The sequence below is a fragment of the Lontra canadensis genome, unplaced genomic scaffold (assembly GCF_010015895.1).
Source record: "Lontra canadensis isolate GAN:19392208 unplaced genomic scaffold, GSC_riverotter_1.0 scaffold192, whole genome shotgun sequence".
NCBI classification, from domain to species: Eukaryota; Metazoa; Chordata; class Mammalia; order Carnivora; family Mustelidae; genus Lontra; species Lontra canadensis.
In genome coordinates this window covers 123,662-138,902 of record NW_022631186.1, presented here as the reverse complement: position 1 = coordinate 138,902, position 15,241 = coordinate 123,662, and the positions used below count along the sequence as shown (strand labels likewise).

The window sequence follows — 15,241 nt, the reverse complement described above, 5'->3', positions numbered from 1 at the left end:
AGAATAGAAAACCCAGAAATGCACCCACAACTATATGGTCAATTAATCTCCAACAAAGCAGGAAAGAATATCCAATGGAAAAAAGACAGTGTCTTCAACAAATGGTTTTGAGAAAACTGGATAGCACCATGCAAAAGAATGAAACTGGACCACTTTATTACACCATATAAAAAATAAATTCAAAATGGACTGAAGACCTAAATGTAAAATAGGAAATCATTAAAATCCTAGTGGAGAACACAGGCAGTAACCTCTTTGATATTGGCCATAGCAACCTCTTACTAGATATGTCTCCTGAGGCAAGGGAAATAAAAGCAAAAATAAACTATTGGGACTTGATCAAATAAAAAGCTTCTGCACAGCAAAGGAAACAATCAACTAAACTAAAAGGCAGCCTATGGAATGGGAGAAGATATTTGCAAATGACATATCTGATAAATGGTTACTATACAAAATCTATAAAGAACTTATAAAACTCAACACCAAAAAAAAAAAATTGAATAATCCAGTTTAAAAAATGGCAGAAGAGGGGCGCCTGGGTGGCTCAGTCAGTCAAGCATCTGCCTTAAGGCTCAGGTCATGATCCTAGAGTCCTGGGATTGAGCCCCACATTGGGCTCACTGCTCAGCAGAGAGTCTGCTTCTTCCTCTGTAAATGAAACTATAATGAGGTATCACCTCACATGTGTCAGAATGGCTAAAATCAACAACACAAGAAACAACAGGTGTTGGTGAGGATATGGAAAAAGGGGAACACACCTGCAGCATTGGTGGGAATGCAAACTAGTACAACTGCTCTGGAAAACAGTATGGAGTTTCCTCAAAAAGTTAAAAATAGAACTACCCTATGATCTAGCAACTGGACTACTTACCGGAAGAATACAAAAATACTAATTTGAAGGGATACATGCACCCTGATGTTTACAGCAGCATTATGAACAGTAGCCAATTTATGGAAAGAGCCTAAATGTCCATCAACTGATAAAAGGATCAAGAAGTTGTGGTATATATACATGCAATGGAATATTTCTTAGGCATGAAAAAGAATAAAATTTCATCCATCTGTGTGGATGAAGCTAAAGAGTATTATGCTAAGTGAAATAAGTCTGTCAGAGAAAGACAAATACTATATGATTTCACTTATACATGGAATTTAAGAAACAAATCAAATGCTAATAAGGGAGAAAAAGAGGCAAGCCAAGAAAGAGTCTTAACTATCTAGAACAAACTGATGGTTACCAGAGGGGAGGTGGGTGGGGGAATGGGTTGAATAGGTGATGTGGATTAAGGAGTGCACTTGCTGTGATGAGCACCAGATGTCATGTGTAAGTGTTGAACCACTAAATTGTACACCTGAAACTAATATTGCGCTCTATGTTAACTGGAATTTAAATGAAATCTTAAAAATAAAAATTAAAAATAATAAAAAAGCTGAATGACAAATGTGTATATTCTGTTGTCGCGGCCAGCGCAACAAATCAACCAGGAACATGAGGGTAAGAGGATGGGGAAAAGAAATTAAGAGACAAAGAGATGGGGGCACTGAGGAGGATGTCCAACAGTGCTAAGTTTATTCAAAGCATTAAGGCCATATATAGTGATATTACTTACATCTGTGTCTAGTTAAACAACCACAAGTTCATCATGACGCCAAATGGTTGATGCCAGTACAAATACAGCAAAGCTGAAAGTAATTTATGGGCTGTACTAGGGCAGCAAGGACCAGCAACGAACTTTTGACCCCAACCGAATGGTTCTCATTTGTTTAGCAAGCGTGTGGGAAGTCACGTAGGCGAGCGCACAACACATAGCACAGACCTTTTCTCAGTGCTACTCAACTTTTCCCGTCCTAAACCTTTTGTTAGGTTATTCGGACTTTAAAGGAGGCACAAGTCAGGGCCTGGTTTGGTCCTCGTCTCAAGCCTTATTGCAGCCTCCCACATTCTGTACTATTCCATTTATTTATTCATTTATTAACATACAGTGTTATATTACTTTCAGGTGTACTATATGATGATTCAACAATTCTATAGATTCAGTGATCATCATAAGTGCACTCTTAATCCCCTTCACCTATCTACCCAGTTTGTTCTCTAAGAGTCTGCTATTTTGTTTCTCTTTCTCTTTGTTCATTTTTTTTTCTTAAATTCCACATAGGAGTGAAATCATATGGTATTTGTCTTTCTTCGACTTACAGCACTTAGCAATATACCCTGTAGATCCATCAATATTGCTGCAAATGGCAAGATTTCATTCTTTCTTATGACTAAGGCAAGATTTCATTCTTTCTTATGACTAAGGCAAGATTTCATTCTTTCATATGACTATGGGAGGAGAAGTGAGTTGGGGGAAATTGGAGGGGATGACAAACCATGAGAGACTGTGAACTCTGAGAAACAAACTGAGGGTTTTGGAAGGGAGGGGCATGGGGGGTTGGGTGAGCCTGGTGGTGGGTATTAAGGAGGGCACGTATTGCATGGAGCACTGGGTATGGTGCATAAACAATGAATCCTGGAACATTGAAAAAAAATAAAATTAGATTTTTCAAATTTGGGGGAAAAAATAGGGCTTTTAGACTTTTAGACTTTATTATACAAACCTCCCAGAAGACCAGTTGAAGAAGGGCTTAATGGAAGAGATTTTGTGGTGTGGTATTTATTCACAGGAGACCAAAATTATTTTAAAATAATTATTTTAAATGACAACACAAAAACACCACAAAAAAGAAAAAAAGGACTTTGAACCCTCACCTCGAAGTGAGCAAACTGCAAAAGCTACACAGTTGAAGGTACAGGTTACCTATCATATAAAAGGAAGGGTAATATAGAGGGTAGAATAAAGTACCCTGAGGGAGAAACAAGAACCAAGGAAAATTATTCTTGGTCAGGAATGGGACTGAGTCCTAATAAAGAAACTTCTAAAATTTTCCCACTTTCATTTCAGAATTTCTATGTATTCCTTTGTACCTCACATTTTCTCCCTGTTTGAATAGGAATGTCTATGGGGGTTTTCCTTTCATGGTCTCACCCTGTATGTTGAAAAAATGAAATGCACACAACTTCAGATTCAGGGGAACCATACTTGAGGTGATTTACTTAAGAAAGTACACCTGAGAAAACTAATCTGCTCACCAATCTGATTTAGATGATGAAATCATGGACTTTGAGCTAATGGTGTAATGAGGTATAATGAGATAAGGCTTTTGTGGGCCTTGGTAGGAGTTGAGTGTATTTTGCGTGTGAGAGTGTTGTAAATAACTTGTGGCCATAGGAAAACCTAGAGGGTTTTTAAATTCAAGTAAACTTTACATGACATTCACCATTTTAAACAATTTAGTGGTTTGAGGCACATGGGTGGCTCAATCATTAAGTGTCTGCCTTCAGCTCAAGTCATGATTCCAGGGTTCTGGGATCCTAGACCTGCATCTGGCTCCCTGCTCAGCAAAGAACCTGCTTCTCCCTCTCCCACTCCCCCTGCTTGTGTTCTCTCTCTCACTGTGTCTCTCTCTGTCAAATAAATAAATAAAATCTTTTAAAAAATAAAAATAAAAAGATAAAAAAATTAGTGGTTTGTGGTATATTCACTAGTTTTGCAAACATCACCATAATATTGTGTATATTTATCTAACTCTAGGATATTTCAATGGACAACCCCCAAAAGAAAGAATCATACTTAACAGCAGTTCACATTCATCTTTCCTCTTATATGCTGGGAATTACTAACCACTTTGTATCTCCATGGGTTTGTCTATTCTGATTATCTCATATAAATAAAATCATACAACAGGTGGCCTTTTGTATCTGCTTCTTTCATTTAATGTAATGTTTTCGAGGTTTATCCATGTTGCAGCATGTCTCTGTACTTCTTTTTATTGTTGAATGATATTCAACTGTGTGGTTATACGACATTTTATTTAACCACTCAAGAGCTGATAGACGTTTAGGATGTTTTCCTTTTTGGCTATTATGAATAATGCTGCTATAAACCATCATGTATGATTTATACATGTATATGTATAAGGGAAAAGGTGTTATAAGCCCGAAATACAGTAATACTGGCTTTTATATTTACCTATTTAGTTATCTTCCCTGCTGTTCTTCATTTCTTTATGTGGAGTTGAGTTACCATCTAGTATCCTTTCATATCAGCCTAAAGGACTCCTTTTAGCACTTATTTGAAGGGCAGGTCTGGTAGTGAAATAACTTGGTTTTTACAGATCTGAGTATGCCTTAATTTCTCCTTCATTTTTTATTGTGGTAAAATATATGTATTTTTTAATCATCTTATTCATTTGTAAGTGTAAAATTCAGTGGCATTAAATACACTCCACAACGTTTTGTAGAACATAGCATTACCAGTAAATCAATACTGAAAACTTATTCATCATCCCCCCAAAAAACTCTCTACCAGTTAAACAAAGACTTGCCCTTCCCCTAATTATAGTCTCTGGTAACCTCTATTCTACTACCAGTCTCTATGAATTTGACTAGTCTAGGTATGTCATAAAATTGAAAGGACACAATATTTGTCATCTGTCTCTGGCTTATTTCACTACACATAATGTTTTCAAGGTTCACCCATGTTATATTCCATATCAAAATTTCATTCCTTTTTATGACCAAATAATATTCTATTCATCTGTTGGTTGACACTGTGTTGGTTCCATCTTTTGGCTATTGTGAATACAGTTGTAATAACATTGTACAAATATCTGTTTGAGTCGCTGTTTTGAATTCTTTTGGATATATGCCTAGGAGTGGAATTGCTATGTCATATAGCAATTCTATGCTGAACCTTTTGAGAAATTGCCAAACAAATTTCCTTGACAACTGTGCCTTTTTATATTTCCACCAGCAATGAATGCAAAAGGGTTCCAAATTCTCCATATCCTCATCAACACTTGTTTGTTTGTTTTTTTAACTATAGACATCCTTAGGTGTGAAATAGCATCTCACTGTGATGAGCTTATTGGCAATTTGTATATCTTCTTTGGAAAAATGTCTAAGTCATTTGCCCAACTTTGAATTCGGTTCTTTGTCTTTTGTTGTTGAGTTTTAGGTGTTCTTTATATACCCTGGATACTAATCTCTTATCAGATATATGACTTAAAGGTTGTTTTTCTAATTTCTTTATAGTTCTCTTTGATGCACAAAATTTCTTAATTTTCATGAAATCTAATTTATTCTTTCGTTTGTTTCTTATATGTTTGGTATCATATCCATGAAATGACCAGATCCAATATTAATAGGATTTTCTGCAGGGTTTTCTTCTAAGAGTTTTATAGTTTTACCCTATGAATTTAGGTCTTTGGTGTATCTTGAGTTAATTTGTGTATATGATATAAGTTAAAGATCTAATTTTATTCTTTTACATGTGGCTATCCAGTTTTTCAAGCACATTTGTGGGGAAAAAAAACCCTGTCTTTTCCCCCATTGATTGGTCTTGGCAACTTTGTCAAAAATCAATTAATCACATATGTGAGGATTTATTTCTGGGATTTTATCCTATCCCATTGCTCTTTATGTCTGTCCATAACACCTATACCATACTGTTTTACATACTGTAGCTTTGTGGTAAGTTTTGAAGTTCAGAATTCCTAGTCCCCCAAATTAATTCATTTCTTTCAAGATTGTTTGCACTAACATGGGTCTTCTGAGATTTTACATAAATTTTAGGATAGGTTTGTCTATTTCTACAAAGAGAATCATTGAAATTCTGATATGGATTACATTGAATCTAGATTATTTGGGTTAGTATTCTCATCTTTTTAAAAAAAGATTATTTATTTATTTGACAGAGAGATATCACAAGTAGGCAGGCAGAGAGAGGGGGGGAAGCAGGCTCCCCACTGAGCAGAGAGCCCAATGCAGGGCTCTATCCCAGGACCCTGAGATCATGACCTGAGCGGAAGGCAGAGTCTTAACCCACTAAGCCACCCAGGCATCCCAGATAGTATTCTCATCTTGACAATATTAAGCCTTCCAATCCATAAACACAAGATGTTTTTGCAGCTATTTAGGTCTAATTTAATTTCTTTCAGGAATGTTTTATAGTTCTTAGTGTACAAGTCTTTTGCCTCCTTGGCTAGATTTATTGCTAATGATTTAATTTTTAATTAATTTACTTTTTACAGGTCTTACTTAGGAAAGTATGCACCAAACACATTCACATTTGTTTTTTTAAGCAAATGACAAAGACCCAGCTTTCTAGTTTTCACTTTTTTAAACATAAGCTTAACGTTACATATTTAAACAATTATTAAAACTTGCTAGGTTGGCAGTATTCATAGACAATGAGAAAAATCCTCAATTTACATTAAATCAGACATGTGTTATGATTAATACATTATTTTTCACTACTAAATACTAAAAATAATTGAAATTATTTTTGTGGAAAATGCTTCTTGGCCCTATTAACTTCACAGAACACTGACACTACTTAACTCACATTTCAAACACAATGGAAAAGCAGGTCTGTGCTGGTGTTAGTGAATGAAAGTGTCAGGGTCACCTTGTATTACATTTACTAAAAAAGCAAATTACAAACAAAGATTTACAACAATTTCAAAGATAAAATATGCTACTATCAGGTAGTACCAAAAATAAACTCAAAAGTCTATAGCAAATAGGGCCTCTGATGAGCTGTTTTTAAAAACTTTAGATGAGGTGCACTTATACTGAGAGCTGAATTCTTTTGAAATCCTCAAAAAATGTTCCTGTTAACCTGCAAATAGTGCTTGTTATAGTTTAACATTTTTGTTAACTGCATGCATTGAATTACTTGTTACCCAAGCATAGCTGCTGCTCCTGCCATTTATTGTTAAGGACCTTAACTGGCCCTCTTTAATTTCTTTCTTGAGCATGTTTGACAATTCTCTTTGTAGTGATTTTTCTGCCATGAACCATTTTAGTAGAAGTTGACATAGATTTGAAGTTGCTCATCTGACTACCACCAATGACATGGAAGAAAATGAAGTGAGCCCCTTCATTTCTGACCTAGTAAACCAAAGGAAGTAAATCCTGAATCAAATGGGAAAAAAAAAACCCACCTCCAAAAAATGGAAGAAGAATGGAAAATGGTGTCTTCCACCACAAAATGTCCTGAAAAAATCATCTTGATTGTGGAATGTGAAGCCAAACTCAAGCAGACTATCAAAATTACTTCAATTTTCACCTCCATAATTTAATCTTTCTTGGCATATTTGTCATAGATGTCCCTTTTTTTTTTAGTATCTGTTAATGCCTTACATGCCTCAGCTACTTGTTTGAATTTTCTCTCTGCTTCTTCTTTATTCTTGGGATTTTTATCTGGATGCCACTTCAGTGCCAGTATTCAATATGCCTTTTTAATATTCTTGGCTGAGGTATGTCTCTGCATGCCTAGTACTTTATAGTAATTCACATGTTTTAAGAGGCTGTTGGAATAAGTCCAAGGATGCAGGAGTAATTAGCAGAAAGGAGGAACAATGCAGTGGCAGCCTGAGCCTCCCCTTGGTTCTGGCATGACTGCTCTCGTGAAAGTGTCAGAGGGCACAGCTTCTCCTGCTTTACTCTCCTTAGATCTAGTATTTTAAAATATTATTATAAGTGGATCTGCATTTTTCATTTTTGGAATATTTGTTGTTGGTGTATAGAAATATAAATGATTTTTATATGTTGATTTGTACCCTCCAAATTTAAATAATTTGTTTTTTGGTTCTAGTAGCTTCTAGTGGATTCTTTAGGGTTTTCTAAAAGTTGGATCATATAGTCTATGAATATAGGTAGTTTTACTCCTTCATTTCCAATTCTGATGCCCTTTCCACCTTTCTTTTCTAACAGCTCTGACTAGTACTTCTGGTAAAACACTGAATTACAAAGGGCGAAGGTGGACATCTTTGGCTAGTGAACTTAGGAGTATAGTTTTCATAGTTTTACCATTGAATATGATGTTAACTGTGGGGTTCTCATAAATGCCCTTTCTTATATTGAGAGATTTCCTCTCTGTTCCCAGTTTCTGAAAGTGTGTATCACAAAAGCATGTTGGATTTTGTTAAATGCTTTCCTAAATCAATTAAGATGATCATGAGGTGAAAGAAATTGAGGAAGACACAAAGAAATGGAAAAATGTTCCATGCTCGTGGATTGGAAGAACAAATATTGTGAAAATGTCTAAGCTACCTAGAGCAGTCTACACATTTAATGTAATCCCTATCCAAATACCATCAATTTTTTTCAAAGAAATGGAACAAATAATCCTAAAATTTATATGGAACAAAAAGAGACCCCAAATAGCCAGAGGAATGTTGAAAAAGAAAACCAAAGTTGGAGACATCACAATTCCAGACTTCAAGCTCTATTACTAAGCTCTAATCATCAAAACAGTATGGTACTGGCACGAAAACAGACCCACAGATCAATGGAACGGAATAGAGAGCCCAGAAATAGACCCTCAACTCTATGGTCAACTAATCTTTGACAAAGCAGGAAAGAATGTCCAGTGGAAAAAAGACAGTTTCTTCAAAATTGGTGTTGGAAAAATTGGACAATCACATGCAGAAGAATTAAACTGGACCATTTCCTTACACCACACACAAAAATAGACTCAAAATGGATGAAAGACATCAAATGTGAGAAAGGAATCCATCAAAATCCTTGAGGAGAACACAGGCAGCAACCTCTTCAACCTCAGCCACAGCAACTTCTTCCTAGAAACATCACCAAAGGCAAGGGAAGCAAGGGCAAAAATGAACTGTTGGAACTTCATCAAGATCAAAAGCTTCTGCACAGCAAAGGAAACAGTCAACAGAACCAAAAGACAACCGACAGAATGGGAGAAGATATTTGCAAATGACATACCAGATAAAGGGCTAGTATCCAAAATCTATAAAGAACTTATGAAACTCAACACCCAAAGAACAAATAATCCAACCAAGAAATGGGCAGAGGACATGAACAGACATTTCTGCAAAGAAGACATCCAGATGGCCAACAGACATATGAAAAAGTGTTCAACACCACTTGGCATCAGGGAAATATAAGTCAAAACCACAGTAAGATACTACCTCACACCAGTCAGAATGGCTAAAATTAACCAGTCAGGAAACAACAGGTGTTGGCAAGGATGCAAACTGGTGCAGCCACTCTGGAAAATAGTATGGAGGTTCCTCAAGAAGTTGAAAATAGAGCTATCCTATGATCCAGCAATAGCACTACTGTGTATTTACCCTAAAGATACAAATGTAGTGATCTGAAGGGGCACATATACCCAAAGGTTTATAGCAGCAATGTCCACAATAGCCAAACTATGGAAAGAACCCAGATGTCCATCAAGAGATGAATGGATAAAGAAGATGTGGTGTACATATACAATGGAATACTATGCAGCCATAAAAGAAATAAAATCTTGCCATTTGCAATGATGTGGATGGAACTAGAGGATATTATACTGAGCGAAATAAGTCAATCAGAGAAAGACAATTATATGATCTCACTGATATGAGGAATTTGAGAGGCAGGGCAGGGGTTTTGGGGGGTAGGGAGGAAAAAATGAAACAAGATGGGACTGCGGAGGGAGATAAACCATAAAGGCCTCAATCTTAGGAAACAAACTGAGGGTTTCTGGGGGTTGTGGGGGAGGGATAGGTTGGCTGGGTTATGGACATTGGGGAGGGTATATGCTATGATGAGTGCTGTGAATTGTGTAAGACTGATGATTCACAGACCTGCACTCCTGAAGCAAATAATACATTATATGTTAATAAAAAAAGATGATCATGAGGATTTCTTCCTTTGTTCTATTTATCTGATATCTTACATTGATTGATTTCCTTTTTGAAACATGCTTGGCATAGCTGAGATAAATTCCACTTGGTCATGGTGAAGGATCCTTTTTAATATGCTACTGGATTTGATCTGCTAATATTTTGTTGAATACTTTTGCATTTATATTCGTAAAGGATATTGAGTTGCAATTTTCTTTCTTATAGTGTCTTTTTTAAGATTTATTTATTGAGAGAGTGGGGGAGAGGGAGAGCGAGAAAGAGAGGGAAGGAGTGGAGGGGCAGAGGGAGAGGAAGGAAGAGGATCTCCAGCAGACTCCCCACTGAACGAGGAACCCCACAATCCCACCACCCCTAGATCATGACCTGAGCTGAAACCAAGAGTCAGATGCCCAACTCACTGAGCCACTCAGGCACCCCTCTTGTAGTGCTTTTATTTGGCTTTGGATCAGAGTAATGCCAGCCTTATGGGATAAGTTAGCAAGTGTCGTCTTCTCTTGAATTTTTTGAAAGAGTGCTAAAAGTACTGGTATTGTATCTTCTTTAAATGTTTGGCAGAAATCACCAGTGAAGCTATTTAACTCAGGATTTTATTTTCTTGGGGGGTTTTATATTAGTTATTCAATCGCTTTACTTGATATGGGTCTATTGAGATTTTCTCTTTTTTCTTGAGTTAGTTTAGGGAAGCTGTGTATTTCAAGGAATGTGTCCGTTTTTCTGTTATCTAATTTGTTGATGTGCAATTTTTCATATTGTTTTCTTATAATTCATTTAATTTAAAGTTATTAGTAATGATGCCACTTTCATTTTTCATTTTAGTTATTTGTATCTTCTCTTCCTTTTTTCAGTCTAGCTAACCATTTGGTGATTTTTTTCTTTTCAAGGATCATCTTTTTATTTCATTCTTTTTCTTTATTGTTTGCTTAGTCTTTATTTTGTTTATCACTACTTTAGTCTTTATTATTTCCTTTTTTCTGTTAGCTTTGGGATAGTTCAGTCTTTCTTTTCTGGTTCCTTCAGGGATGAAGTAAAGTTATTGATTTGAGATCTTTATTCTTTTTTGATGTAGACATTCACAACTATAAATTTTCCTCTAAGAACTATTTTGTCTGCATCCCATCATTTTGATGTGTTGTGTTTTCATTTACACTTGTCTCTAAGTATTTTCTAATTTCCCTTGTGAATCCTTCTTTTACCCATTGATTGTTTAAGAGTGTGTTGCTTAATTTTAATATATTTGTGAATTTTTTAGTTTCTTCTGTTATTGATTTCTAACTTTATCCTGTCATGGGCAGTTAATATATTTTGTATCACATCATTCTTTTTACATCAATTGAGACTTGTGGTTTACTATGTACTCTATCCTGGAGAATGTTCCATGTGTGTTTCACATGTGTGAGAAAATGTTTATTCTCCTATTCTTGAGTTGAGTGTACTTTATGTATCTGTTAGGTTTATTTGGTCCATGAGTTGTTTGAGTTTTCTCTTTCTTTACTTATCTACTCTGTGGTTGCTCTATCCATTATAGAAAGTAGAGTATTGAAGCCTCCTACTTCTTATTGAAGAATGTCTGTTTCTCCCTTCAATTCTGTTCACTTTTGCTTCATATTTTGAGGATCTGTTATTAGGAGATAATTGTTACATCTTCCTCATACAGATGGCCAACAAACACATGAAAAGATGTTCAACATCACTAATGATCAGAGAAATGCAAATCAAAACCACAATGAGATTTTACCTCACACCTGTCAGAATGGCCAGAATCAAACAAACAAGAAATAACAAGTGTTGGCAAGGATGTGGAGAGAAAGGAACCCTTAGTGGGAAAGTCAACTGGTACAGCCAAGTGGAAAACAGTATGGGGTTTCCACAAAAAATAAAAATATAAGTACCATATGATCCAATAATACCATTACTGGGTATTTATTTAAATTAAATTAAAACACTAATTTGAAAAGATAAATACACCCCTTTGTTCACTGAAACATTATTTACAGTAGCCAAAATATGGGATAATCCAAGTAGAAAATGTGGTATGTATTTATATACATACACACACATGCACACACACACACACAGAGGAATAAAAGTAACAGCATAAGAAATATATTCAACGATATTTTCACAGTGTTGTATGAGGACAGATGGTAGCAATTTTTTAGAAGTTTTTATTTAAATTCCAGTTAGTTAACATACAGTTAGTATGTTGGTTATATTAGTCTCAAGGGTACAATTTAGTGATTCAACACTTACATACAACACCCAGTGTTCAGCACAACGTGTGTACTCCTTGATTCCTATCACTTATTTAACCCATACCCCCACCCACCTCCCTTCTGGAAACCATCAGTTTGTTCTTTATAGTTAGGAGTCTATTTCTTTCTTTCTTTTTTTCTTTTTTTTTTAAGATTATTTATTTATTTATTTGACATAGAGCACAGGCAGGGGTAGTGGGAGAGAGAGAAGCAGGCTTCCTGCCAAGCAGAAAGCCCAATGTGGGGCTCGATCCCAGGACCCTGGGAAGCCAAAGGCAGATGCTTAACAACTGAGCCACCCAGGCACCCCAAGAGTCTATTTCTTGGTTTGCCATTCTCTCTTTTTCCTTTGCTCATTTGTTTTGTTTCTTAAATTCCACATATGAGTGAATTTGTCTTTCTCTGACTTATTTCACTTAGCACTTAGCATAATGCTCTCTAGCTTCATCCATACAGTACAAATGGCAAGATTTCATTCTTTTTTATGGCTGAGTAATATTCATATTCATATATATATGTATACATATATATATATGTGAATACATACACCATATATATGTGAATATATATATATGAATGTATGCACCACAACTTCTTTATCCATTCATCATTTTGGGCTCTTTCCACATTTTGGCTATTGTGGACATTGCTGCTATAAACATTGTGGTGCACATGCCCCTTTGAATCAGGATTTTTGTATCCTTTGGGTAAATACCTAGTAGCACAATTGCTGGGTCATAGGGTAGCTCTATTTTTAAATATTTTGAGGCACCTCCATACTGTTTTCCAGAGTGGCTGCACCAGTTTGCATTCCCACAAACAATGTTAGAGGGTTCCCTTTCTTGACATCCTCACCAACATCTGTTGTGTCTTGTGTTGTTCGTTTTAGCCATTTCGACTAGACATTTTTTCTTTTTGTCTCTCTTTCTTCTCCTCTTTGATCATTTGTTTTATTTCTTAAATTCCACATATTAGTGAAATCAAATGGTATTTGTCTTTCTCTGGTTGGCTAATTTGACTTAGCATTATCATCTCTAGATGCATCCATGTTGTTGCAAGTGACAGGATTTAATTAATTTTTATAGTTGAATGGTATTCCATTATATATAATACATATAATATAATAATGGAATTATTGGAATATGGAAATAATGGAATATATATAATGGAATAATGGAATACTATGCAGCTATAAGTATTACACACACACACACATATATATATGTATATATCTCACATCTTCTTTATCCATTCATCAATCCATTTACACTTGGACTACTTTCATAGCTTGGCTATTGTAAATAATGCTGCAGTAAACATATATGACTTTGATTTAGTGTTTTCACATTCTTTGCATAAATACCCAGTAGTGTGATTAATGGATCATATGGTAATACTATTTTAACTTATTGAGGAACCACGATACTGTTTTCCACAGTGGCTGCACCAGTTTGCATTCCTACCAACAGTTCACAAGGATTCCCCATTTCTCCATATCCTTGCCAACACTTGTTTCTTGTGATTCAATTTAGCCATTCTGACAGAGGTGAAGTGATACCTCATTGTGGTTTTGATTTGATTTCCCTGATGATGAGTGTTTTTGAGCATCTTTTCATGTGTTTATTGGCCATCTGTTTGTCTTCTTTGGAGAAATGTCTGTACATGTCTTCTTCCCATTTTTACCTGGATTATTTGTGTATTTGTTGGTTTGGTGTATATGTTCTTATTTTTTTAAAGATTTTGTTTATTTATTTGTCAGAGAGAGAGAGCACAGGCAAACAGAGTGGCAGGCAGAGGCAGAGGGAGAAGCAGTCTCCCTGCCAAGCAAGGAACCCAATGTGGGACTCGATCCCAGGACCCTGGGATCATGACCTGAGCCGAAGGTAGCTGCTTAACTGACTGAGCAACCCAAGCATCCCTGTTTTTTTTAATTTAATTTTTTCAGTGTTCCAAGAGTCATTGTTTATGCACCACACCCAGTGCTCCATGCAATATGTGCCCTCCTTAATACCCACCACCAGGCTCACCCAACGCCCCCCTCCCCTCCAAAACCCTAAGTTTGTTTCTCAGAGTCCACAGTCTCTCATGGTTCTATATACGTTCTTTCTAAAAAAAAAAAAAAAAAAAAAAAAAGATTTTATTTATTTATCAGAGAGAGAGCACAAGCAGGGGGAACAATAAGCAGAGGGAGAAACAGGCTCCCTGCTGAGCAAGGAGCCCAGTTTAGGGACCTGATCCCAGGACTCTGGGATCACGACCTAAGCCATAGGCAGACACTTAAACAACTGAGCCACCCAGGCATCCTTATAAGTTCTTTATATATTTTGGATACTAATCCTTTATTGGTTATGTCATTTGCAAATATCTTCTCCCATTCTGTAGGTGGTCTTTTATTTTTTAAAGATTATTATTTATTTATTCATTTAAGAGAGAGAGAAAGTATGAACTGGGGGAGGAACAGAGAGAGGAAGACAAGCAGACTCCCCACTAAGCAGGGGGCCTGAAGCAGGGCTCAGTCCCAGTACCCTAAGGTCATGACCTGGGCTGAAATCAAGAGTTGGATGTTAAACCAACTGAGCCACCCAGGCTCCCCCAGTAGGTTGTTTCTTAGTTTTGTTGTTTGTTTCCTTTGCTGTGCAAAAGCATATTCTTGCCTCCATTGTTGAAGATGAATTAAGCATATAATCACTGGTTTCTATCTGGGATTTATATTCCATTCCATTGATCTATGTGTCTATGTAGTTATGTAGTCCCAATAGCCTATTTTTGCTTTTGTTTCCCTTGACTCAGAAGTCATATCTAGAAAGATGTTGTTATGGCAAATAACAGAGCAGTTACTTCCTCTGCTCTTTTCTAGGACTTCATGATTTCAGGTCTTCCATTTAGGTATTTAATTCATTTTGAGTTTACTTTTGTGTATGGTGAAAGAAAGCAGTCTATTTTTCTGTATTTAAGGTCTGATTCTCCTTTTGTTTATTTATTCATTTGTTTTGGTTTTTAGAATCCATGTATAAGTGAAATCATATGGTATTTGTCATTCTTTGACTGATTTATTTCACTTAGCAATATACCCTTTAAGTCCATCTATGTAGCAAATGGAGCAATCTCACCCTTTTTATGGCTCTGTAATAACCCATTTTATACACACACACACATTATATGTGTGTATACACACACACACACACACACCCCACACCTTTCTTATCAATTCATTTATTAATGGACAT

At 36.0% G+C, this 15,241-nt stretch overlaps 1 pseudogene; it reads right to left on the bottom strand.

Moving 5' to 3' along the window:
• Window positions 1-6,427: 6,427 nt before the first annotated feature.
• Window positions 6,428-12,907, bottom strand: LOC116861207 (annotated as a pseudogene).
• Window positions 12,908-15,241: the final 2,334 nt, after the last annotated feature.